We start from the raw sequence: 27,457 nt of genomic DNA on the forward strand, positions 1-27,457 counted from the left end.
CTCAGGCAGGGGAGGATATCTATAAAGGAATATGCTTTGAAGTTCCATCAGCTATAAAAGTATGCTACAGATTTGGTTGTTGAAATGAGGTTGAGAATAAGAAAGTTTACTTTTGGGTTGAATAGAGATTTGATTAGGGAGAGCAAGACTACCTTACTAATTAAATATATGGACATCTCAAGGTTGACTATTCATATGCAGCAGGTTGAGGATGAGAAAAAAATAGGCAAAGTTTAGGACAGGCAGGGAAGGCGTAGTAGGTTTTCTAGTCAGGGTGGTAGAGATGGTTGCAAGTGGAAAAAAAGTGGGTGAGTTCTGGCTCCTGTTCTACTAGTGTTCCTTACCCACAATAGTTGCGAGACAAGCGTCCTCAAGGTGGTGACGATTCTCGAGCACAGGTTCCCAATCTCAGGGGAGCAGAGGTCAGTTAGTTTTTTTATGTCCTCCTTGTCAATTTGTGGTCTTCATCATTGGGGTTATTGTGAGAAAGAAAAGGATAAGTTCTTTAAGCTTGGTGTAACACCCCGATTTTCTAAATCGAAATGCTACACGGTGGTCATGACCCTGAAGGACCACAATCTAACCCATGACTGATATTTGTACCTGTAAAATGCATAATATCTAATAAAATATGCGGAAACATAAACTGTAAGGCCATAAGGTTCAATACTAATACATATTCGAAAAATATGGTATAACAATACCAAAAAGGAACATAAATACTAAAGTTTGAACATCTAATCTGACATCTAGTCCGAAAGCCTTTAACTGAACTGAATAAGGAGTTGATAGGACATGTCCCCAACTAACTCCAACTACTGAAATAAAGGGAAAACTAAAATAGAAATGAAATCATCATGTCCTCGAAGGATGAGGACTCACGTCTAACTCTGACTGCTGATCCTGGAATCTACTGCTGATTTGGAGCTCATGCCTCTGAACCTATGGTGTAAAATAAAAGAAAGCACCATAGCGCAAATTCGTCAGTACGTCTAAATGTATTAAGTATATTAGTAATGTAGGCTAAATGAAAAGGGTTATATGCATGGACAATACTAACTGATATGAACGTAAGAGTACATACATGCATACGTTACTGTAACTGAACTCGTGGAGATACGGACTACTGAGTCTGAATACTGACAACATGAGTGTGCTGATAGTGAGATTCTGAAAGACTGAGTTTACTGATATTGATATGTAAATCACTAATAAGTGATGGATCTGATACTATATTACTGATATACTAAGAGACTGATATTGCATTGCTGATAAATGAATAATTATTTCTTATAGTTTGAATTTTGAAGAACTGGTTTGATTGACTATATCTAACAGTTCTGGAGCTGAGTACTGATAGCATGAGTTCTGATAACTGTTGTGATTGATAGCATAAGTGACTATATCTCACAGTCCATAAATCTGAAGGAAACTATCTGAGTTCCATTCTATTTCTGAGTTGATCGTATCTTACAGCCCTGATATACTGAAATCTGAAGAGCTATCTGAGTTCTTTACTGAGACTAGGTAGCTATAGCTGACAGTCCTAAAATCTGTAACTGATACTATAGAAAGTAGTTATCTAACCGACATACCCTAAATACACTATAATAGCTAGGCTGGGATCCAATCTCTGCCTCGATTGGAGGAGTGTCAATACCGCACTATTGGTAAGGATAGCTGTGAGAACCCTATACTGGTAGGTACTCAATGAGAATGGTGGGAACCCTAAAATGATGGGTTAAGACACCTCATCAACCCTAATATGATAGGTTAATATGTCTCAACCTACGCTGGGTACGTAGTTCTGGAACACAAGGATGACTACTAAGAATCACAGACTGAACTAGCGGTTGAGTTCCCATCCTTGGGTTCACTCAGTGCTAAACTCTACTCCCATCTGAAGGAAACTAAACTGAATAACTAAGATGAACTAAACTGATTAGCTGAACTGATACTAATTAACTGGACTGATACAAGTGGTATTGTTCAGCAGAGCTAAACTAAGTTTACTAGGTTCAAATGACTAACGGAATGTACTGAGTTCTGAGGACTAGTAAAGAGTACTGAAGTTACTGAGATTGACTGTGAATACTAAGGTTGTTGAGGTTACTGAGCACTGAGATTACTGAGATTACTGGACTACTATGATTACTGAGATTTTTGAGTTTTCCTGAGTCACATGACTGACTGAATTCTATAGATCATGTCTTGACTGAGAGTATCATGAAAACATGACATGGATCTAGGAATACAACTATATTTTTTGGGTACAATTACCCCCAGGACTCGATGGAAGGAAACTGACACAACTTGAATTTCTTGAGTACACGACCATCAATAAAAATCCATAATACATGAGTGGGGGATTTCATGAAGTACATGGTTATCATAATATCTATCATGTATAGGAATGCTTATAGTCAAGTCATAAATCTCATATTGTAATATCATGGGCATTCCGACAATATATATTATCCATAGCAATTGTATGGAAACCATTCAAGCATAAGGGAACAACAACATGTAATGTTTAATTCATATTGTAATGATTTGGGGATATTATACTTCATGTATTTATTCAACATCTCAAATATGGTAGGAAAATCATGATTATAATTCGCATACATAATTCATATCTTCATCAGCATACATGCTTCATGCCACTACCATAAGAATACATAATTAGCATGGAAATTCATATTGAAGTGTATAGCTAACATGGACTTGTCATGTGAATATCATGGAATCATGTAAGTAGGAATTTCTAGCATCCTAGGCATTTTATCAAACACCTTGTACGTATTCTTTAAGGCATAGGTGGATTTTATACTTGCATTATATTAAACCACCCAAAGTTCATGATTTTCAACCAATAACCACATATATTTCATGAAAACATCCTTAGATATCATATTGAAACTTAAACATCCATCACCAATATGTACATATTCATATCACCACAAAAAGTTTACAAAATAAAATTTAAAAGCATGATTCTTGAGCTCTATGAATGATTCAAAGATGAACCTTGCAAAATCAAACACTAAAACTTGATGGATTCAAAAACTCTTAGCTTGTATTACCTTAAGTGACTCATATGAACATGATTAATGTATCATAAGCTATATTATCACTAGGATACTCATTGTAAGTTATGCACTAAAATTCAACTAACAGGATAGGAGGTTTCATACGTAGAAAAAATAGTTTGTCTCCTAGCTTAGAAACATACTAGGTATTACAATAACTCCCCCTTGGGAACATTCATCCTCGAATAGAAATTAACTAAAGTGGGAGAGATGATAAGATGAAGTACGTACAAGACATACACTACTGAAACATGGGTTCATGACTGGCATGACTGAAAGCTGATCACAACATATTGAACATGCATATCTGATGCATGGGAAGCTGATTCATGAATATAAGACTGAGGATTCTAATAAAGTAACTTTTCTCAAAATGAGAATGCATATCTGATGCACAACTAAAAGGCTAAATCCATGCATATCTGATCCATGATTATATGACTAACATATTATGTGAATGCATGACTGAAAGTACTAATGAGCTGATCACACATATCTAATGCGTGAATTCATGACTAAACTTACTCATGAACATACAATGTTAAAGGTATCAAATTTGAACTGAAAACCGAGTATGGAACTGAATACCAAGTTTGGCACTGAAATATGAACATGAGAACTAGTAAGTTTAAGAAAAACTGTTACCTTGAACTGATAATACTGATAAGTTTGAGATTAATTACTCCATATGCATGATCCGAAACATGATAACATAACTAAGTCTGGGACGTGGTAGATATACTGAATATCATGATCTGAACTGAATATTGAAAACATAGCATACGACTTAAGTTAGAGTTTGAGGGTTAACTTATGAGTACCCCTTCTCCAAACTGGATTCATTAAAAGAAATATAGGAGCATGTTTATGTCATGAAATTTTGGGGGTATGATGTCTCTCCCCCTTGGGACACTATGTCCCTCAAAGAATACTAACTTGGATGAGCTACTGAGGGAAATTAAGGCAATGCTCAAGACACCTAGGAACTGAGTCATGACTGAATAGCTAGGATCTAAAACTGAGATATGATACATGAACTGAGTTGAACACGAGTGCATAAATACACTAACTTATCTGATTAACTGAATAACTGATAGCTGAATACTGGATCTGTAAAGCTAAACTATATTTAGTCTGAATAGCTGGGCTGAGATTTTTGAGTTTTATGCATAGGAGATAAGGACTAACTGAGTAGAATAAGGTATTTGAGCATAGATTCATGAAGTCTGTATTATTTTTGAATGCGAGACCAAGCGTACGACATGGCTCTGAGGTATTCTATAAACTGGGGTACTAAAACATTGATAACTGAGTACTGACAACCTAAATGCTATGGTCAAGCATGTCTTGAACTGAACTGAGTTTCAAATCTGGTTACTGAACTGAATATGACATTATAACTAAGCCTATAGCTAGTACAAAAGTACCGAATTCAAGGACTGAACACTAATCACTGAGTGCTGGATACTAAAACTATAATTGAGTTGGCAACTGAGTTTTTGATGGCTACATGCTGGGGACTGACATAAGTCAAGGATCTAAATGTACACTTACACTTTGTACTTTCCCAACTTCTAAATACGACCCCTTTCTAGACGTTTACTTGCATATTTATCATGACATTCAACCCTATCTTCACAAATACATCGTCGTGCAAAGTAAGCATGCAATAATCTTCTCTTATCTAAACACCTGCTCATCACTACACTGTTTCATAAGGAGAGATAACTGGAGGAGTAAATCAGGAGGACTTGAAACATGAATAGATACAAACTAAACTTGACTCATAACTGAAACTTGAGGAATAAAATATCAATAGTTTGGATTTACTAATAAGTTCTGAACTGAGGATATACATGACATAGTCTTAATATATCTGATCTGTAGGGTCATATCATGATTCATGGAAGCTAAGTATACTGGAAAGCATGATATGCGTACATGAGTCATGAGCTGCATGACCTCAGTCTAGAGTTTCTGTACTCGTGGGACATAATTTGTATTATTGAGGAAGCTGGAACTGAACCCCTTATACTGGGAACTGAAAGTGCACATGATCCCATGGAAAGTGCATGAAAGTAGATTGTGCTCATGGAACATGAATTGTACTGCGGAGAAAAGGGGACTCCTTATGGTGGAAATTGAGTTCATACATGATCATGGAAAAAGAGATACATGAGCATGGTTCATGACCATATAGTTGATATGTAAGACCTGAGTTGATTTCGTGATAGCCAAAGTACAAATCTTTGTACTGAGAAGAGGATAGGTTGGGAATCGTCTTTCCTTACTGCTTTTCTATACATACTGGCACTACTACTAAAATCTTGAGAGTCTGACTTGGTCACTTGATCTACCATCACATACTTACATTCTGTTCAACACTTACCTGTCTTACTAAACACATCATCGGATTTTGTTTCCTCATATACTTCTAATATCACATTCACACCTTCATGCTTAATTTTCAGTCAATAAACTTAAGGTTTTAGCTCGTACTGTTTAAGCCTATTGATCTAATTCCCATAAATATATAATCTGATCAAAAAGAATAATACTATCCCAACTCTACTACTGCTAAACTTCTGGGTTTAAGAATAAGTTCTCATGATCATGAATAAAATCTATATGACCTTGGAACAATAATGAACTGATGGGATACTGTTTAAGTCTATGGCTAATCCCATAACTGACTGTAGGGATTGTCTGAGAAAGCCCTGTCTTTAGGAGTTTGAACTTCACTATTTCTATTACCTTAAAAGTAAGGTAAAGTGAACATGAGGGGTGCATGATATGAATCTACATGGTTTCCTTAAAGAAACTTGCTATAGCACAATTTGGAGACATGAAAGAAGGGAAACTATTCCTAAAACATCTCATAGCCTCATGAACATAAGTGTGGTGCACAACACGCCCATGTACTAGACTCTACTTGCATCTTTCAGACTTCCTAGGACACTGTTGAACCTTAGGCTCTAATACCAAGTTTGTATTGCCCCAATTTTCTGAACCAAAATGCTACACGGTGCTCATGATCCCGAAGGACCAGAAGCTAACCCATGACTGATATCTGTACCTATAAATTGCATAATATCTCATAAAATATGCAGAAACATGAATTGTAAGGCCATAAGGTTTAATACTAATACATATTTGAAAAATATGGTATAACAATATCAAAAAGGAACATAAATACTGAAGTCTGAACATCTAATCTGACATCCAGAATGCCTCTAACTGAAATGAATAAGAAGTTGATGGGATATGTCCCCAACTAACTACAACTACTGAAATAAAGTATAAACTAAAATAGAAATAAAATCATCATTTTCTCAAAGGATGAGGACTCACAACTAACTCTGACTGCTGATCCTGGAATCTAATGTTAATTTGGAGCTCATACCTCTGAACCTATGGTGTAACATAAGAGAAAGCACCAAGCGCAAATGCATCAGTACGTCTGAATGTACTGAGTATACAAGTGAGGTAAGATAAATGCAAAGGGTTATATGCATGGAAAATACTGACTGATATGAATTTGAGAGTACATACATGCATACTTAACTGTAAATGAACTCATAGAAATATGGACTACTGAGTCTGAATACTGACAACATGAGTTTACTAATAATGAGATTCTAAAAGACTGAGTTTACTGATATTGATATGTAAATGACTAATAAGTAATGGATCTGATACTGTATTACTGATATACTAAGAGACTAATATTACATTACTTATAAATGAATGATTGTTTTTTATAGTTCAAATTATGAAGAACTGGTCTGATTGACTATATCTGACAGTCCTGTAGCTGAGTACTGATAACTATTGTGATTAATAGCATAAGTGACTATATCTCACAGTCTTTAAATATGAAGGAAACTATCTGAGTTTCATTTTATTTCTGAGTTAACTATATCTGACAGCCCTAATATACTGAAATCAAAAGAGCTATCTGAGTTCTTTATTGAGACAGGGTAGCTATGGCTGACAGTCCTGAAATCTGTATCTGAAACTGTGGGAAGTAATTATCTAACCGACATGCCCCAAATACGTTATAATAGCTAAGTTGGGGTACAATCTCTGCTCCGACTGGAGGGGTATCAATACTGCCCCACTGGTAAGGATAACTGTGAGAACCCTATACTGGCAGGTACTCAATGAGAATGGTGAGAACCTTAAACTGACGGGTTAAGCCACCTCATCAACCCTAATTTGACGGGTTAAGATATCTCAACCTATGCTAGCTATGTAGTTCTAGAACATAAGGATGACTACTAACAATCACACCCTAAAATGGCAGGTGAGTTCCCATCCTTGGGTTCACTCAGTGCTAACTTCTACTCTCATATGAAGGACACTGAACTAAATAACTAAGCTGAACTGAATAACTGAACTGAACTGATTAGCTGAACTAAAACTGATTAACTGGACTGATACTATTGGTATTGTTTAGCAGAGCTAAACTAAGTTTACTGGATTCCAATAACTGAAAGAATGTACAAAGTTCTGAGGACTAGTTGAGAGTACTGAAGTTACTGAGATTGACTATGAATACTGAGGTTGCTGAGGTTACTGAGCATTGAGATTACTGAGATTACTGGACCACTGAGATTACTGAAATTTCTAATTTTTCCTAAGTCACATGACTGACTGACTTCTATAGATCATGTCTTGACTGAGATTATCATGAAAACATAACATGGATCTAGGCACACAGCTATATTTTTTAGGTTCAAGTACTCCTAGGACTCGATGGAAGGAAACTGACACAACTTGAATTTCTTGAGTACACGATCATCAATAAAAATTCATAATACATGAGTGGAGGATTTCATGAAGTACATGGTCATCATAATATCTATCATGAATAGGAATGCTTATAATCAAGTTATAAATCTCATATTCTAATATCATGGGCATTCTGACAATATATACTATTCATAACAATCACATGGAAACCATTCAAGCGTAAGGAAATGGCAACATATAACATTTAGTTCATATTGTAATGATTTGGGGATATTATAATTCATGTATTTACTCAATATCTCAAACATGGTAGGAAAAGCATGGATATAATTCTCATACATAATTCATATCTTCATCATCATACATGCTTCATGCCACTACCATAAGAATACATAATTAGCATGGAAATTCATATTGAAGTGTATAGCTAACATGGACTTGTCATGTGAATATCATGGAATCATGTATATAGGGATATCTAGCATCCTAGGCATTTTATCAAATACCTTGTATGCATTCTTTAAGGCATAGGTGGATTTTACACTTGCATTATATTAAACCACCCAAAGTTCATGATTTTCAACCAACAACCACATATATTTCATTAAAACATCCTTGGATATCATCCTGAAACTTAAACATCCATCATCAATATGTACATATTCATATCACCAAAAAAATTTTACAAAACAACATTTAAAAGTATGATTCTTGAGCTCTATGAATAAATTGAATCCATAGATGAACACTATGCATACCTTGGAAGGGAGGTTCTTGATGATTAATGGAGGAGTTTCCTTGAAATTTGATCTTCAAGCTTGATTGTGTAAACCTAGTTGTTTTTCTCCTATGGTGCTCTTGGATGATGAGCTTTGAGATGTTAATAGGGTTGTAATGTGTTTAGAATCTATATATTTCGTAGGGTTAAGTTTACGGACGTGTAAGGAGTGTTAAAAGATTTAATTACCCTTAAAATAACTCAAAATAGAGTGATTTTGGCACCTAGAACTGACTTAGGTGGTGCCCAAGAGATTGCCTAAGCTAGGTTGGGCGGCGCCTAACCAGTCGCCTAAGTTTGGGTTGGGCGGCGCCTAACCAATCGCCTATCCTTACTGTCTCTCACAAAAAAAGGCATAACTTTTCGCCCAGGTATTGAATTAAGGCGAAATTGGTATCGTTGGAAAGATAATTTGATTCTGTACAATTTGGTGGGTCTAAATCTACAAAAATACCACATGAACATCGATTTACACTCATTAAAAGATTACCCTTGCAAAATCAAACACTAAAACTTGATGGATTCAAAAACTCTTAGCTTGTATTACCTTAAGTGACTAACATGAACATGATTAATATATCATAAGATATTTTATTACGGTGATACTCATTGTAAATCATGCACTAAAATGCTACTCACAGAATAAGAGGTTTCATACATAGGAAAAATGATTCGTCTCCTAGCTTAGAAACCTACGGGGTATTACACTTGGTTAGGTAGGCCATCAACTCAGGAATTACCTATTCAATAAGTTTTTTAAAGAGGAGAATAAGATTCTTGTGGCGTTATCTTCTGCTCTTGTACCTAGTGTTGTGGCATCTACTTTTATTTCTACTCCTGGTTCTACTATTGTCCGGAATAGGTTGTATATTTTGGTGTCCCAACCGGAATCCAAGACATCACCTGATGATGTTACTGGTATGTTACAACTTTTCTCTTGTGACGTATATTTTTGCTTGATCTAGGGTACACTCTTTCTTATGTGACTCCATATGTGGTTGTGTCTTTTGGTTTTGATCCAGAAGTTATTTCTAATCCTTTTTCTATTTTTATCTCGATAGGTGACTCGGTTATTACTAAGAGACTCTATAAGGGGTGTGTGGTATTTTTTGGTGAAAAGAAAACCTTGGCGGACCTATTTGAGTAGGATATGGTAGGTTTTGATGCAATCTAAGGTAAGAATTAGTTGCATTTTTTTATGAGGTCTTGGATTATCAGACCTGTAGAGTCATTTTTTAGTTTCCTAGTGAACCAGTTATAGAGTGGGAAGGTAGTTCCTTAGCTCCTAAGAGGAGGTTTATTTCTTATCTTTGAGTTCAAAGGTTAATATCTAAGGTTGACTTTATCACTTGGTCTAAGATAAAGATTCTAACTCGAAAGGTCCTTCTTTGTCTTCGGTCCCTGTGGTTAATGAGTTTCCAGAGGTCTTTTTGGATGATCTTCCTAGGGTTCCTCTGGTTAGGGAAATAGATTTTGGTATTGATTTGCTTCTTGACACTCATCCAATATCTATTCCTCCATATAGAATGGCTCCGGCTGAGTTGAGGAAACTCAAGGAGCAACTTAAGGATCTTCTGGATAAGGGGTCTATTTGTCTTAACATTTCTCCGTGGGGTGCACTAGTGTTGTTTGTGTGCAAAAAGTATGGTTCCCTTCAGATGTGCATTGACTACTGGCAGTTGAACAAGGTGACAATCAAGAACAAGTATCCTCTTCCTCAGATAGATGATCTGTTTGATCAGTTAAAGGGTGCCAAGTTTCTCTCTAAGATAGATCTTTGATATGGGTACCATCAGCTTAGGATTAGGGAGGTGGACATCCCTAAGATAACTTTTTGTACTCAGTATAAGAATTTTGAGTTCTTGGTAATGATATTTAGGTTGACTAATGTTTAGACAACATTTATGGACTTGATGAATAGACTGTTTAGGCAGTATTTAGATCTCTTCATTATTGTGTTTATTGGTGACATTCTGGTTTATTCGAAGAGTGAGCTGGATTATTCTAATCACTTTTGTGTGTTGTTGTAGACTATAAAGAAATAATATTTGTATGCCAAGTTCTCTAAGTGTGAGTTCTGGTTGAACATTGTGACTTTCTTAGGTTATTTTATTTCTAGAAAAGGGATCATGGTGGATCCATAGAAGGTTGTTATGGTCGAAAACTGTCTTAGGCCTATAACTCCATCTGATATACCAACCTTCTTGGGTTTGGCCAGGTATTATAGGGAGTTTATGGAAAGGTTTTCTTCAATAGCTACTCCTTTGGCTAAGTTGACTAAGAAGAAGGTTTCGTTTTCTTGGTCGGATGCTTGTAAAGAGAGTTTTGAGAAGTTGAAGGATAAGTTGACTTTGGCTCCAATCCTAAACATGCCAGAGAGCAATGATGGGTCTGTAGTTTATCGCAATGCATCTCGAGTAAGCTTCAATTGTGTTTTGATGCAGCATGGAAAGGCGATCGCCTATGCTTCCTGGTAGTTTAAGGTACATGAGAGGAATTATCCTACTTACGATTTAGAGTTATTGGTGGTTGTGTTTGATTTAAAAATAAGGAGGCATTATTTTTATGGTTTTCATGTGGATTACTTTTTTTATCATAAGAATCTTCAGTACGTGTTCCCTAAGAAAAAGCTAAATCTTAGGTAGAGAAGGTGGCTTGAGCTTCTCAAGGATTATGATATAAGTCTTCACTATCACCCAGGTAAGCCTAATATGGAATTGGTGAAGGATATTCACCTCTTGGCTAACTTAGATTTTATCTCTTGAACTCTAAGGATGGTGGTGTAAGGATGTAAGAAGTTGTTTGGTCATCTCTTGGTGTGAAGATAAGGAGAAGAAAGTGCTAGATAATGTTTTGATGAAAATCAAAAGTGATGTTGGTCAGCAAAAGGTTGTGGTGGTTTAGATCATTGATGATGGTACATTACAGTACCAAGAGAGGTTGTGTGTTTTGAATATTAATGGGTTATGGCAAAGAGTGTTTACTAAGTTGCATGAGTCATACTATGTTGTTCATCCAGGATCGACTAAGATGTATCATGATCTCAAGAAAATCTTTTGGTAGAATGGTATGAAGACGGATGTGGTTGATTTCGTAGCCAAGTACATGGTGTGTCAACAGGTTAAGGTTGAGCAGATTAGGACAGGAGGGTTGTATCAAGAAATAAATTTTCCCAAATGAAAGTAGGAAGCGATCAATATGGACTTCGTTATTGGTCTTCCTCGATCACGAAATCAGTATGATTTGATTTGTGTCATTACGGATAGGAAGAACAAGTTTGCATATTTCTTGCCAGTATGGACTATTTTTTTTGCAAAAGATTATGCGCGGATGTATTTTTAGGAGATTGTGAAGGTGCATGGGGTCCCTATTTTGATTAACTCTAATCGTGGTACGCAGTTTATATCTTATTTTTAGTGGTCTTTCCAGAAAGGGCTGGGGACTAAGGTTAGTTTTTGTATTATTTTTCACCCATAGTCGGATGGGCAAGTGTATAAAACTATTCAGATATTGGAAAATATGCTTCGGACCTGTGTGATTGACTATGGTGGCAATTGGGTTAAGCATCTGCCTTTGATGGAGTTTTCTTACAATAGAAGTTATCATTCGAGTATAGGTATGGCTCCTTTTTAGGCATTGTATGGGAGGAGGTATAGATCTCCTATTGGGTGGTTTGAGCTTGGAGAAGTGGACATAGTTTGTCCTGATTTGGTTTATCAAGCGATGGAGAAGGTGAAGGTGGTTCGGGATGGTATTTAAGCTGCCCAAAGTTGCCAAACGTCCTATGCGGATGTTAGGCATAGAGACTTGGAATTTGAGGTTGGGAATAGATTGTTCCTAAAGGTATCTCCCATTAAGAAAGTGGTGCGGTTTGGCAGAAATGGAAAACTCAGTCCTCAGTTCAGCAGTCCTTATGTGATTTTGCGAAGATTTGGTAATATCAATTATGAGTTGGAGTTGCCATCTAGCTTAAGTTTGGTTCATACAATCTTTCATGTTTCTATGTTGAGGAAGTGTCTTAGTGATCCTTCTTTGGTTGTTCCTTTGGAAGGATTGGGTATTTTGGATTCTCTCTCTTAAGAAGAGGTCCCGATTGAGATATTAGATAGGCATGTTCATCGGTTTTGTACCAAGTTCATCGGTTTTGTACCAAAGATATGGTTTTGGTTAAGGTTCTATGGCGGTACCATAAGGTGGAAAAAGCTTCTTGTGAAGTGAAAGAGGACATGAAGTTAGAGTATTCATATTTATTTTCTGCTCGTGGGATTCATGCGGAAGGTATGTATTCTTGAACATATCTTTATTTTCTAAGTTTTTTAAAGGGAAGATTAACATCTTTACCTCTTTGTTTTCAAATTTTGTTGAAGGGATGTTTGATAATGCAAATGACTCTACGTGTGGTTACCCATACCTTGTCTGTCATTCGGGGACGAATGCTCCTAGTTGGGGAGACTAAAATATCTTGGGTTTTAACCCTAAGAAAATTTCTTGGAAATCCATTCTTCAAACCTAATACGACTCATGGGTATGATCCGTATGCTGAGGAATGAGTGGTATGGTCCTATCGTATGCTGATCATTATTTGTTGGTGGGATGGTTTTGGTCACTGGAATGGGTACGACTTAGGCATACGAGTCGTATTTGTAGTTATAAGTCATTTGGTTCCTTAACTTAATCTTACATTTGTTACTTAGGTTGGATCAGAGTACGATTGACTTACCATGAGCTGTAAGCTAGGGTAGGAGTCGTACCCAAGACTCACATAGTAAACAGTGTTAAATTCCTTAGGTATTCCATTCTGTCAAGGATACAGGTTATAGGTATGGATCGTATATTGTGGTTACGACTTGGTTGGATGAGTCGTATACTAGATAGTGTTTGATCCAAGGGATAAGTTTGGGATACGAGTGGTGGATACCGAATGAATAGGAGGATACGACTCATATGGGGCAGTCAAATCCTTGGGATGGATTTTTAAGGGATTTAAGTGGGGGTATTCTGGACATTTCCCTACTTACCCTAATAAAGACCCACAACTTTTAATACACTTAGGAGGTTATTTACTCTATTATTCTATTCATTAACACTTAGAAACTATTCCAAAACATCACATAATTATCCTAAGAGTTTTTGGGGCAAGGAAGCTAGGGTTTCAACTAAGGGATTGTTTTGGGGCTTGCTTTGGTTATTTTGTCTCTATCTATTCTTTAGTATAAGGCATGATTCTCTTCCCCCATTGTAATTACAACTAAAGGTATGGTTTATATGATTGAATTCATGGTTTACTATTTCATAATTATGGTCTTTCAACTATTATTTGGGGGTTTTGATATTAAATACTTGGTTATGGTTTCTTATGGTTTTGATTATGTTTTTATATGCATTAATGGTGGTTTTGGACAATTGTATTTCATGGTAATGGTTTAATGGTCTTTGGAATTAGTTTTGATTATATTATGCCTCTAAGGTGTTTGATAAAATGCTTATAAAGATATGTTAATTGCATTGACTTCTTTTAATAGAACTCTTCCATGTTTTAAACTTGGTAAATGATTTATGCATGGTTTAAATGGTTTGAAATGTCTAAAGTCTAAGTGGTTATTCTTGTGGAGAACATGGATATCTGCCAGGTGGATTTAATATGTTATATGGAACGGGCACCTAAGGTCCCCTTAACCCAAATGAATTGGCTATGGATATTACTTGTATATAATGGGATGGTATGACGATACCTCCAATACTGGTCTATGTTAATAAATGGTAAATGAATTTCTTAGACATGATTTTAATTGGGCATTAATGGCAGGGTGTGTAGCTCAGCTGTGGATGGTGGCGGTCCCTGGGGGACCAAAATTGAAAACTCATATTTGCCGATATAAAGGGTCCTTGATAACCATGTGCGACTGTCACATTTTATATTGGAGGGATGTACTAGTCATCCTATGGGATATTTCCCGGTCGTACGACTATACATACTGGGATCCTTTTAGTAGGGGGAGCTAAACTCATATCACCCATGGATGGTTAAGACGACAAAACTACAAAGCCGAGGTAAAGGTTTTAAGTGCATGCAAAACTCCGTCCCTTTTGCTGGAACTTATATATTTATGGTATTATGCATTATGGATGATTTTACTTGATTTTATAACTGACATTATTTTATCCTTACCCTGAGTTTCATGCTAGCAGTCATTCGCCAACTCCGTCTACTGGCTGCTGTATACCCATGCTATACCGGAACTGACCATTCTACTTCTCCTATTTAGCACGTAGATTCCATATCAGCACTTGGACTGAAGTGGTGAGCTTCCATCCTTTTGAAAGGTATCATTTCATCCTATGAATTCTCTTTAGATGTTTTTCTTTTTTTTGGATATTGGTTTTGTCCATGGTTGGGGACATATGCCAACAAAATTCGTTTACTCTTTTTATAGAGGCTTTATGGTACTTTTAGGGGTTGGTATAGGCGGGATCAGTATAGATGTCAACCTTAGCATTGGTATTAATATTGAGGCTGACATCATCAGACATAATTTCTCACTGTTCCATCATATTACATTTTTGGATTGATTTCATATTATATTTTGTAATTCTCTTTGGTTTATGGTCCATGATTTGGCTCAGTATGGTTGGGCGGTTGGTGCGGTATGGTTGGGTCAATTATGGTTGTGACCCTATCCAAGAGTCCTAATGAAAACAATTATGTTATCTTGTTATATGTTTGAAATTTAACCAATCTAAGGCTGTACATATGTGGTTGGGTTAGGTAATAAAGGGAGGTCTCCGGTCCTGGTATGAATTGAAATGCCCATTACGACAAGGTCTGGGAATGGGTCGGGTCATTTTGATTTAGTGAATCCTTACTTAATACCATTTGAGTCAGACTAGTTATGTCTCTATTCTACATAGTGGATCTTGTTGGATTCATTAATGCACACCCATCTCATATTATTTAGAGATGGAGAATTTTAAGGTTGAAAGTCACAAACTATTTGTGTCTAGGTCTGACATATTTTTGTTTTTCTGATTCAAGTTTATCTTTTAGTGATCTTCCTGTCTCAATGAGTCTGGCTTTACTTTTAGTCAACACTTCATTTTTCCAATTCAACCTTTTAAATGATTCAGTCATTGATGAGCAATGATCACAGAAAGCTATCTTGTTTGTAACTTTTTGGATGTTATACTAGGATATGTTATCTGAATTTTGTCCGAGGACAAGAGAAATATAGTTATTTTGTCCTAATATACTTTTAGAACAACCTGGTACTCAAGTAAAATTATTGAAACACTTACAAAGAGGTTTTTCAAAATATTTTATTGATGGTAAAACTTTTATCCAAGTCTGAAAAATAGCACTTGTTTTTTCATAAACTACTACATAATATTTAAATTTTTTGTCCTTACTTTTCTCTGTAAAATACTGACACAAGGCATTTATGACTTCTATGAAATACTTTTTTTTTTAATTTTATGCATTCCATAAGTTTTATACTAAGCATTTTTTTTATCTATCTATTTACATTCTGGTAAAACTCTAAAATTTAGATTAGATGGTGAAAAAAATATTAAATTTGTTTTTCAAAATATATTCTTTCAATAGGATAAGCTAATGCTTGTGATCTAAAGTATTTATTATCGAGCAATGTGTATACATATATGTCGACGGTCAGGCCATGCCTTTTTCCTTGTCTGTAGGTTTGGAGATTATCGATCTCATGCTAAAAAATTATATATTAATTAATATGTATATTTATTCTACTTAACTGATCTGCAAGATTATTATGTTTTCCAATAATGTATTCAAAAATAATATTTTCATATGTAGTAATTGTATCTATAAAAATTAACAATGTTCTTCTATTACTTGTTTTATCATTTATTTTTTGATGAAATTTAACTATAGCTTCACAATCATTTCCTACTAATATCTCCTTTATTTAAAATGTGTAACCTAAACTATTTAATACATATATAACATCTAGTATTTTTTAATATATGCTTTATATTTCTTTTTAATTTATATTTTTCACTTTGGTAGGCACAAATACTGTCTTTACTTTTATTTTTTACCATATTTGTGTGGTCTGAATTTTGGTATTGCTCCCCACCCTCTAGCACTTCTATCCATTTCTATTATTAAATATACATTTTCTAGTGACACATTTAAATCAGGCACATTTTTTTTAACTTTTTCTTTAATTTTTTGTACTAGTTTGATATCGTTATTGTTAAAATATTTTTGTCCTTTAGCTCCCGTCTTGGCATATAGAGGTCCGGTCATATTTCCTAAATCTTTAATAATAGTTTTTGCATACTTTATTAATCGTAGAATTTTTTGTAGTTCCTTTGTATTATCTAATTTTTTTTGACATTTCTAAGACTTTTTTTTAGCTATATGAGGTTGCAGCCTAATTTTTCTGTCTCCTAGTACTACTACTAAAGAATTTTATTTGAGCTTTACAAAATTTCATCTTCATTTTATTAGTAATTGTTCAATTATCTATGAATAACCTGAAAATTATTTGTAAATGTCCTAAATGTTCTCTAATGTCTCTACTAATTACCAAAGTGTCGTCAACATATACTAAGACAAATTTTTTATAATTTCTGAATATACTATTCATCTTTCATTGAAAAATCGATGGGGCCGTTTTTAGTCCTGGCATAACTAACCATTCAAAATTTTCTTCAGGAAAGGCAAATATATATCATTCTATACTAGCATAGTACATTTTTACTTGTCAATATCCTTATTTACAATTAAATTCACAAAATATCTCCTTTATCTTGTATTCTATTTATTAATTTATTTTTGTCTGGAAATTTATATATGTCTTCTCTAGCATTATTGTTGAGTCTTTTATAATTAATTACCATTCTAGATTTTGCTTTTGTTGTTCACTATTATTTCTAATCATAAAAACATCTGATCTATGTTTAGAAGTAGATCTTCTTATTACTCCTAAATTCAATAATTCTTTTATTTGAATCGTAAAGTCTTCTAAGTTTTGATTGGTGGCTTCTATAGAGACAATTTTTATAATATACTTGGATTTTATGATATCTAGTTTACATATTATTTTATTATTTTTTTCAATATCTTTAAGGTCTTTCTCCTATTATTTTCATTTTATATTATATCCCTATCATTTTCTCTAGGTCATATTGATTTTTTATTGCTACTATTTTTTCTATTCCTGTATTAAAATTATAAAAATCAGTTTCTACTTCTATCATATATATATATATATATATATATATATATATATATATATATATATATATATATATATATATATATATATATATATCATCTTCTTCTTCATATGTGTTATTTTCACAACAGGTATTTTTATTTGTACATTTTTTAAATATTCTTTCTATTTTTCTTGTAAATTTTTATGCGGTGTCATAGATGATTGTTTGTTATTGGAAGAAGTTATCTGTCTATGTTTAGTTTTTAGTTTTATTGTCTAACTAACGTATGTGTAATATTCTTAAAATGATTACCCCGTCTCTTGTAACCGAACAACTTTCATTTTTAAGTAATATTAAAGTTATTCCCAATACGAAGTGTATATTTATATTTAAGTCTCTTACCCATATTCTATCAAATCTTTAACTCAACTTATAGAATTCTTTACATGTATTTATAAAACTAACTTGTGTTATTCTATATAATGACATTATAAATTATTTGTTTCATTCATTTGCATTGCTATGATTGATTTTTCTATTGCTTTTATTAAATTAGGTGGTATTAATTTTTTATTTATTATACATCCAGTATATTCTGTTTTTACTTGTGCCAAAGTTTCTATCACTATGTCTGTGATTTTAATTCTTGCAAATACTTTTATAATATTTAAATTTTTGTCTTCGTTAAAATTATTGTATAGTAGTCTTCTACACTCATAAATTAGTCTTATACACTCATTATTTCTTCCTCTATTTCACGTATTTGTTCTGTTGTTGTTTCTTCATATTCTTTCATTTTTCATTTTTCTAATTTTTGTATTTGTTTCTATAGTTTGTTTATTCTTTATTCTAAAGTTATTAGCCTTAAATTTATAGTTTTGCTTTTTATTTCTTTATATCCTCCTCCTATTTTTATTTTAATTTTTAAGATATATTCTATACAATAACTCTTTTATCTTTACTGGGATACTGTTTACATATGGCATATTGATTATAGTTTATTCCTTTATTTTGCTTCAAACTCATGAATGCATTCTTCTAAAATATTTACCATGACACTTGCTTGTAGTACATCCTGATTTAGATTTTCTAACTCAAATCCTATTTCATTTATCAATTCATCTCGATTAGAGTTTGACAGAGATTTTTCCGCTACTTTCATTCTTACTATTGAATATATGCTTTCATTATCTGACATATATTCATCTATATTTATTAGAGTTTCTTAAAAAAAATTTATTAATTGTGAATTTCTTGTTCAATAGTTATTACATTTAGGGAATATATGTCACGATCCGATTTCTCATTTCATGATGGCACCTACCTTATACCATGAGTAGGCAAGACAAGTCATAACTTAAAATGATACGTAACGGACTACTAAACAGATATCAGAAAAGATCAAATATAAGGATAACAATAATAATAATAATAATAATAATAAGCAAAAAAACCGAATGGAAACATATAACGTATATCAAAACAAGACAAGAAAAAGGATTAAAACATACAACTGAATCCTTCCCAAGACCTTGTAAGGTTGGTACTGGATCCATTTCTAAAAGATGCCCAGAATATTAGATAGAATACAAAATATACACAATATATACAACTAGTCTTGAGTACAAAAAACTAAACTGAAACAGATAGAGGAGAATCAACATAGAATGACAACAAGCTTACCTAGTTCGAATCAGTACTGGAAAATAGGAATCATGACAACATTGGGTGATTGGAATCAGATCTGCATTATAGTAAAGGTACAGAAGTAATGTATGATAACCAAAGAAATGGCTACTCTGTAGGCATCATCGGCCAACTTAGCTTAATATTAGAAAAATATAACTAAAATGCGAGGGTGTAGTCTAAGTCAATAGTAAATGGGGATAGAAAGGTAAACAAATATGGATCTATGCAAATGAGATAAAGGAATAGTAAAAGTGATATAGAAAGATAAATAATGCAATAATAAAAGAAAAATCAAACATTACCTAACTAGGCCCCATATGCCCGTTGGGCATACTAAAGAAGACAATAAACCAAATTGTTCCCCTATAAGTCGGTGGAAATACAACAAATAATTTAAATAAAAGTGTAAATAATCCATAACTGAATCATTCACCTGAAATCATAGTAGTCATACAAATATGCACCAGGCTCGAATCGCCACCAATGGATTGTAACGAGAGGCTAGACGTCGGGCTTAAATCGATAGTGGTTGATAATAACAAACGGCCATATGCCGGATTCAAATAAAAAATAGCATGTAATAATGAGAGGAAACATATATGATATACAAAAGGACTCATTGTCTAATGCTGGACTCAAAGTGGAACTCAGAGGAACTATAAAACCTAAAACAAAAGTAATCAGTACCAGAATTCCCAAATAAAGTCATAGCGATGTCGGACTCAAAAAGAAACTTATAGTTTTCATACCTAACTGTAAAATCAAAACCCAAGTCATACCATACTGAAGCTAAAGTGGTGCAAAATATCATAATAAATGACAAAAATAAATTATATGCTGACCCTATACCGTAATTAAAATAAATTTAAATAATCATTTGCTTAATATAGTTAAAAAGGGATGAATCCAAGGCTCACAAATTAATACCACATCCTAAGCTGATAGTATTACATTATACAAAAAGATAACAAACTCAAAATTTACTGAAACAATGTTCTAACCGGATAAATAAGGCATGACATACATCAAACGATATGCAAACCACAACTACCTGTCCAAAACTATCATAATAGCGTACGGTTACCATAATAAGCTTAATAAAAAAGATAGGATAAGCCCAAACTACCTAGAGGCAAAAACTAAAAGTCCTTCCAAGATGTCTTCGAATAATGCCCCAGTAGAACTCGAGTTTGAATAACTTAAAGAAGATTAGTTGATTTTTTTTACAACCAATTATGATGTTATACAGAATTTTCCACACATCATTCTCTTTAATGATAATTTAGTAGCTACATAGTACATATTGAAAACATATTAAACAAGCATTGATGATGAGAAATATTAAGCAAATATGTTGTCTCTTCTCTTTATTTTACAGGATAAGAATAGATGGAATTTTGTTGTAATGTTCATGGTAATTACATTTCCACCTAATACATAAGCAAGGGTAAACAGTTTAATAGTGAGCAACGCTCTCTATCTAAACCTAACTCTAAGCCCTACGTTACAAATTTCGACAACCATGGCTACCGGCCCCGGTGGGGATAACCCACTGGACATTACTAAGAAGATGAAGAATGATCAGGAGAGTAATGACACTAAGGTAGTTGCACCCACAAAGATGACTTATGGAAATTTATTAAAGCCTAAGGTATCTACTTGTAATATTGATAAAGGGACACATAATCCTATAGTGTTGTTGGCAAGGTGAACCTAGCATAATATGGAAATCATTGAAAATTAAAAAATATGTTCATGAAAGAGAATTTACAATATGCTATAATAGGTAAATTCTTGTGCGAGAAGCCTGACACTATAGAATTGCGAAAAGCAATTCCAATTCTATGTAGTATTAAAGGTTATGCAATATTGGGGTAGTGGATACTAGGAATATACTTATTAGGTTGGAAATTTTGGAATATTATGTTGACCTTTTATTGAATTCTACAAATTACATAAAAATAAAAGATATGTTTGGGTAGATGAGAACATTAAAGTGGGATCCATGGTTTGAGCCATATATAGAAATAATGATTTTAGTAGCATGAAATTCAATGCCAGACCTTCCTCAATTTTTTTTTGTGAATGAGGCCATTTTTCAATAGCTTCAGCTATTAGAAAACCTTTAATAGTTGACATGGCAACAAAGAATCAAACTAGACCTAGTTGTGCTAGGGTTAAAGTGAAGGTAGATTTGATTGCCAAGTTACCATAGAGGGTCAAATTAAATGAGGAAGATGATTTAAATGGGGATATCAAATCAAAGTGGATTGAAATCCACTATGATTAATGGCAAAGTATTGTAAAGAATGTTGCTTATAAGGACAAGAGAAGAATACATGTTGGAATATACATCTTGAATTAATGCATGAGAAGAAGAAGGATGAGAAAAAAAAGTAAGCAACAAAGGAACAACATGCTGAAGGGGACAAAGAAAATATGGAAGTGGATAATACAAAAATTTGTAATAAAAGGAGGGAGTCATAATCAATAGTGGCTTACTAGAAGAAATAAATATAGAAGGGACAAATATGGTCATATTTTGGGGGAAATAGAAGAAGAAAAGCAAAAAAAAAATACCGATATCAAACACCTTTGATGCTCTTATACAAGAAGGGGAGAATGAAATAGAGAAGACTAAAAACATATTGGCTGATAAAGATAAGAACCCAAAGAATATGTAGAATACAAAAGTAAAACACTAAGGATTGGGTTAAAAATACTTTTGGGAAGGGGGAAGAAGACAAAGAACAAGATGATGGGATTATAGCAGTGAAAGCAGAAGAGTTGAAAGTATCAGCACCTCCTAAAAAGGACACAATAGTGCAACAAACCTTGCAGAATAATAAAGTGTCAAAGAAGTTAGTGGTAGCAGACCAACTGAACAATGAGGGGATGAATATATTATAGGATGTTATTCCACTAGCAATTCAAGTTGAACACCAAATTGAAATATGCAATAGTGGAAGAGTGGATTTGGATGAAGAAAATCTAGGAAAGAATATTGATAAAGTAGTTGTGGAGGGTGACTTATCGCCCAAATAGGTTGGAAAAATAAAAGCTTCACAGGGATTGTAGGGGAGAAATGAGAAAGAAACTAAAGGACGGTTATTGCAAACAAGAATTTCTATTAAAAATAAATAAATCTATATGAATGTACAGATTTGGAATATAAGATCAGTGAATACTCAAAAAGCATTTACTAGATTAATTACTCTTTAAAATAGACATCATTTTTCTTTCATAGGATTGATGGAACTATTTCAAGATAATCATGCTATAGAGGAATACAAAAGGAGGTTAGTAATGCAACATGCAGTGGCAAACACATCAGGAAAAATATGGGCATTTATTGATTCACACGTTACAATTAATATGATGTTGGATGAAGAACAACAGTTGACATTGAAGCTAGAAAATAATGAAGTAGGATTAGCACTTGTAGTAACTTTAGTGTATGCTAAATGCAATGGTGCAGAAAGAGTATCATTATAGTAATCATTAGAAGATATGGCTTTGTCTATTCAAGATCCATGGTTAGTAGGTACAGATTTCAATGTCATCATTAGTGAGGAAGAAAAATTAAGAGGATTATCAGTTACTATGGCTAAAATTAAAGATTTCAACTATTACATAAACATATGCAATCTGGAGGATGTTGGGTTCAACGAAAGTAAATTCACATGGTGGAATAGGAGAATGGATGATGATTATATATTTAAAAGATTAGATAGGGTGATGTTTCATAAAAGATTGAAGGACTTATTTCTAGTATTGGAGGTGGAGCACTAATTCAGAAGTAGGTCAAACCATACACCAATGCAGATCAAGTTCAGCACCATTAATGAATAGATCACTAAGTGTTTTAAATTTATTAATATGTGGCTAAAATAAGAGACTTTCCAGAATTAGCACACTAAAGCTCATGGTAATCCCTTTATTATCTTCTATTATAAGTTAAAGCAAGTTAAATTTGCATTAACTAAATGGAGCAAAGAACAGTTTGGAAATATTTTTCAAGAGATTTCTACATTGGACAAGATTATAAAGGTAAAGGAAAAGCAATTTGAGAAATATCCAACTGGTACAAATAGGGAACTATTGCTTAAAGCATAGGTAGAGTTGAATATTTAACTTAGGAGAGAAGGATTGTTTTGGAAGTAGAAAGTAGGTTTTCAATGGTTCAAGGATAGAGAAAGAAACACCAAATTCTTTCATGCAATAGTAAAGGGTAGAAGGAGAAGATTGAAAGTGAAAAGGATTCAAAATAAAGAGGGGGAATGGCTAGAGGATCAGAATGACATTGCTAAAGCAATTGTATCTTTTTTCAAAAACAATTCTCAAAAGAGAGTGAAATTTTACGATTTCCTTATATTGGAAGAATTACCAACATTAGTGAATGAAGAACAGGATGTATAGCTTAATAGGATTCCTGAAATTCAAGTGGTCAAGAGGGCAGTCATGGGATTGAGTAGACATAGTATTGGAGGTTCAGATGCAATGAAAAGAGCTTCATTCTAGTATTCTTGGGATATTAATGGAGAATATGTTCATTAAATGGTGGTAGAACTCGCTTGTGGACATGAATTACCAAGATTTGTAGCACATACAAACGTGGTTCTACTTCCATAAAATTAGTGGTGAACACTTTCTTTAGCATAAGGCCTTTTTCTTTGAGTAGTTTTGTTAACAAAATTTTCTCTAGAATTTTACATGAAAAAATTAAGAAGCTTCTACTAGATATCATATCAGAAGAGCAAGCTGGATTTGTTCAAGGAAGAAGTATTACAAAATATATTTTGGTGGTGCAAGAGATTATTTTTGAGATAAAAAACAAAGGTAAAACCCTATCATGGTGATTAAATTAGATATGATGAAGGCATATGATAGAGTGGATTGGTTATACCAAACTAAAGTTTTGAGAAAAGTGGGTTTTTGATGAAACAATTATCGATATGGTGTATAGAGAAGTGGGTAGCAACTGGTATTCAATTCTATTAAGTAGATATCCAAAAAGATTATTTAGATCTTATAGAAGCTTAAAACAAGGAGATACTTTATCCCTCTACTCTGTTCATACTGGCAGCAGAACTGATGCCTAGAACCCTAAAATCTTCAGTGTTTGAAAAAGAATTCAAGTTATTTCGAATGCCAAGAGGAAGCCCAGAGATTAATCATCTAGCTTTTGCTAATGATATGATCATACTTTGTAATGCTAAAATGGATACATTATAGAATATTACATCTACACTGGAGAAGTATGAAAAAATCTCTTGACAAATGATTAATATGGAGAGAAGTGAAATATATTTGCATAAAGATTTATCATAGGGTGTGGTTGTAATGGCCGAAGTTGTTACAGGATCCTAAGAATATTATTTCCTTTTACTTATCTTGGATTCTCTATATTTCATATGAGGAAGAAATAGGATATTTCCCAGTCTATAATGAACAGAATCAGTAGTAAGCTACAAAGTTGGAAATGGAAAATGTTATCATATGGGGAAAGGGTGGTCCTTATCAAGCATGTGTTACAAAGCATTCCTATTCACTGTCTATCAGTGATGATCCCCCCAACAAATGTAATAATTTAATTCAGAAAATTTTTACTCAATTTTTTTGGGGAAATTATAAAAGAGAAAGAAACAGACACTGGGTAAAATTAAAGTTATTATGTTTACCAAAAGAGGAAGGAGGGCTTGGCTTTTAAAATGGTATAGGATATGAGCATGGCTCTTTTCTGCAAACTGTGGTGGAATTTTAGATAAACGTATCAATATGGAGTGATTATATGCATAACAAGTATTGTAAAAAAAGCATCCTAACTTAGTTATGTAGAGCACTAGAGTAGGGTCTGAGGTGTGGAGGAAGATGCTGCAGACTGAAGATCTAATAGAGCACTAGATACTATCGAAAACAAGGCAAGGGAATTATAATATATTGTTTGATAATTGGACAACATATGGAAGTTTGTACCGTATTGTACAGAATTACAGAGAGTGGGATGAGAGGTATCAAGAGGTAAGGGACTTAGTACATTAGGGAATATGGAATTCTCATTTGGTAAATCAGCTATTTCTACAAGAGATAGTCGGTCATATTATGAGTACTGTAGGTCCCCCTTGTAGTTCAAAAGGAGTAGATAAACCTATCTGGATGCTAGAAGCTAAAGGAGATTTTTCAGTGAGATTAGCTTGGCAGTTCATAGACAAAGGGAGACCAAAAATGCAATTTTCAAGGAGATATGGATTAAAGAAATGCCTTTCAAAATGGTATTCTTCATGTAGAGATTATGGAAAGGAAAGTTACCAGCGGAGGAAAATATAACAACATGGGGATTATAGGGTCCATCAATATGTTGGTGTTGTACATCCCCAGATTAAGAAACCATATCTCAGGTGTTTCAAAGATCATCTATTACGAATAAGACTTGGTCCTATTTTTCTTTTTTTACAGGTATTAACATTGGAGGGATGAGCCTCATAGAAAATATTATGGCCTGGTGGAAAGAAGAAGTGAGGAGCAGAGATAAAGAATATTATCTAGCCTTACCGTGCATACTACTTTGGGAACTATGTAGAAGAAGAAATAGCATAAAGCACGATGGGAGGACATTATCTTAGCATAGAGTAATTTTCAATATTTCTAGGCATGTTGGAGTGTTACTCAAAGTCAGAAAGCCAAATAAAGTCTTTCCTCAAGCATGGCTAGATATTTTGAAAGAGTATAAATGTAGTAGACCAAGAGTGAAAGTGACTAAAGTTATCTGGAAATTTTCTATTGAAGGATGGGTTAAGTATAATTCTGATTGTGCAGCTAGAGGAAATCCAGGTATTAGTTCTTATGCCTATTGTTTAAGATATGGGAGCGGTGACCTGATCTATGCAAAAGGTACTATGATAGAAGGCACATCTAATGTCGAGGCAGAGGCTTATGCCATATTACAAGCAGCAATACACTGTTCTTCTATTCAATACAACAAGGTAATATTTCAAATAGATTCTTTTATTATTTTGAAGATTTTAATTAAAGAATAGAGTTTTCTTGGAACATAGTAGAATATATAGAGCAAATATGGACATTTACATCAAACAAGCAAATACAGTTCTAATACATAATGAAATAGATAAAGGAGAATTCATAGTCACATGATTCCAACAGTTGGAAGTTAAAGACAAGAAGATTCAAAATAGTGATAAATTATAATGTCCCTACTTAAGAGTGTCACTATTGAGAGGGTGAGGAGGATGGGAAGGCTACAACTTACAATGTTCATATGCAAATATTTACAATCCTTTAATGCATCAAAAATACTGAAAAAGCTACTTCTCTTGTACTACATCAGCCAACAAAAAGGACTCACAGTAAAAGGAGAGAGTTATAAAGAGATTCTATAATTCATTCACCTGAGGAGATTGTTACTATCCAATTACTTATGGCTCCAAGCATCCCAGTATCTTCTTACCGGCCAAAACTACAAAAACAAAAGATTTAAGGAGTCAAACATGAAAGAAATACAAGAAATCTAAGGGACTATGTTACTTCGAGTTGTAACATCTCTGAGGGGCCTCGAACTCTCAGGAAAACACAAAAAGCAATTGATTTTCTCATTCACTGGAGAGCGCAGCTAGGAGGAGAAAATTGAGATTTAGATAAGACAGAAAGAAAGGAAATAATATTGGGAGAAAGTTGCTTACTTATGCTAGCTGAAAAAACTAGCAAAAACACTCCACAAAGGTAGGGTATTGATTACCCAAAGCTGGTACATCAAGAATCGAAGGTTCAGAAAAGGAAAGGAGCTCATTTCTCAGGTGTGTTGAAGCTGATGCGGCAGAAACAAAAGAGGTTTCAATTTGGAAACCCTAAAATAGTGGATATATGTAATAGGATAGATAGGTTTGTGCCGGATTTTGTTTTCAATTGTGCTATTTTTATTTTTGCAATT

At 33.8% G+C, this 27,457-nt stretch overlaps 1 long non-coding RNA gene across 2 annotated transcripts; it reads right to left on the reverse strand.

Moving 5' to 3' along the window:
* Positions 1-882: 882 nt before the first annotated feature.
* LOC107841972 lies at positions 883-27,457 on the reverse strand. 2 transcript variants are annotated; one of them, XR_001665535.2, is made up of 4 exons: positions 27,210-27,457; positions 26,919-26,986; positions 19,507-19,567; positions 883-942 (listed from the first exon to the last, which is right to left on the reverse strand). It is a non-coding gene; the product is annotated as an uncharacterized LOC107841972 (long non-coding RNA). The 2 variants fall into 2 exon arrangements; XR_001665536.2 differs by lacking the exon at positions 883-942 and adding an exon at positions 6,457-6,503.

Source organism: Capsicum annuum, chromosome 9 (genome assembly GCF_002878395.1).
Source record: "Capsicum annuum cultivar UCD-10X-F1 chromosome 9, UCD10Xv1.1, whole genome shotgun sequence".
NCBI lineage: Eukaryota > Viridiplantae > Streptophyta > Magnoliopsida > Solanales > Solanaceae > Capsicum > Capsicum annuum.